Raw genomic sequence first — 1,943 nt, forward strand, 5'->3', positions numbered from 1 at the left:
GCCTCTAAGTACAAAATTGTGTCTGTTTTCCCATATAACCTAATCCGAGTGCCTTCAAGGCCAGGCAGATGTTTTAGGATCCCCTGGGGATGGGCATTGTAACATCTGCAGTAACGTCACACAGAGAAACTTCCTGGAAAGCAGAAAGATGACCACAATGAAAAGTTATGATTTTATAAATAAGGCCCACTTAATGTCTGGTTGATTAATGAAAGGGGCAGCAGAAGTTTTCCTGATTTTTCAGAAGGGCTTGTAAACACAAAGACTCTGCCCTTTCCTTCCTGTTGTAGACTGTGTCAAGTGTTGCGAAATCGCCTAAGGTTTTCTGTTTGTGTCCAGAGCACTTGCAGCTGTTGCTCGCAGGTCTGGCAGATTATTAGATGTGTCAGGGGAGCTACAAGATGGAACTCTTTGGAATTAAGACCAGGGAATCCTTAAACTCCGTAAGCCCTGACATCCTCCACAGGAGACTTTCGTCAGTTGTCAGGTCAGGAAGCATCTGTCTGGGGCAGAGGTCCCCACAGAGACAAAAGAACTAATTGAGCATTGTTTATACGTGTCCTAATTTGAACATTGGAGTCTTCATTGCTGTTCTGAAGCTGCCCGGTAGACATGTCAAATGCATGAACACATCACATGCATGCGATCCTGTTTACAGTCACCTCGTAGCCCCCCATCCCACAACCTTCGGTTTCTTCTTCCATCTGCTCATTACATGTACTGAAATAAGGTAACTCTGCTGAACACAGTTGCTTACCTAACAGAAAATGTGGGAACAAAAAAGATTCAAGTTTTAGTAGCATGAGGGGGCTCAGATACTATTTACCAGAGGTGACTTTGGGTATCTAGCAAACGCTTACAGAAACTGGTGCCTCTGAGAAGCCCTTATCAATGAAACAACCTTCATGTTCTATAGGCAGTATGGAGCCGCTGCTGATCTCAGAAATGGGACATGGTTGCTAAGCCCTTCAAAGATCATTCAGGCATTGTCCTTAGATAAAAACACATTTTAAACCAAATAAGTAAGTAGTAACTCACACAGTAACACAAAAATCCCTTACCAAGAAATCTAAAGCTCTTAAAAGTCTCTATTCCCATGTTCACGTGCACAGGTGAAGAGACTGGGACCTGTGTGTGATATTTATAAAATCGTAGGCTTCCATTTGGCTCCCTACCTCCTCCTTTATCCTTCCCTCCCATCCTCCTCCAAATGAAACTTCCCTTCCCGTTATTTCTGTTTCCCTGTCATATCACCGATGCCATGTATGGGACACATCCCCTTGACTTGGAAGGTGTCCTGGAGACCTGCCCTCACCCCAAACAACACCGGCTGTTGCTGACCCTCTCTTGTTTTTAAGAGTCTCATGCTCTACCGACTGAGCTAGCCGGGCGCTCTGCTCCTCTCTTGTTTTTAAAGACACAGGCCTGCCTTTTGCTGAGCAGAGCAGGAAGTCAGGGAGCCCTGGAAGGCGGGGTACAGAGCAGCTCTCCTTCAAGGCTCTGAAGCCTCGCTTAGCTGCGTTGATTTCAACCTTCCTTTTCGCTGATAGACCTGTTATGGCTTATTTACATCCCTTATCATCAGATTTCCCATTCCTGAAGAGCTTTTGGGGTAGCCTCTTCCTTCTTATTCTTTGAAATGCTATCATGATAAGGAGTGGATAATAACAGGTTCTCATTTAAATTTGTGACATTCTGAAAGACTTCTTTCTCAGCTTTAGAAAATCTTTTCTATTATTCCCCAGGAAAACCTTCTCCCTTCATCCTTCCCCTCTTTTACAGCAGGGTCTCTATGTAGCCCTGGCTGGCCCCTCCTTTGGCAGAGCCACAGAGGACTGTGAGTATCTTTGCCCTGCACTATAATGGTGGGGATTCGGCCAGAGAACAGTTGCTGTAGTCCTGATACTTAGGTCTTGGCTGTCCCTAGTCCTTTTTAAGGCAGA

The sequence above is a fragment of the Microtus ochrogaster genome, chromosome 1 (assembly GCF_000317375.1).
Source record: "Microtus ochrogaster isolate Prairie Vole_2 chromosome 1, MicOch1.0, whole genome shotgun sequence".
Classification (NCBI taxonomy): Eukaryota; Metazoa; Chordata; class Mammalia; order Rodentia; family Cricetidae; genus Microtus; species Microtus ochrogaster.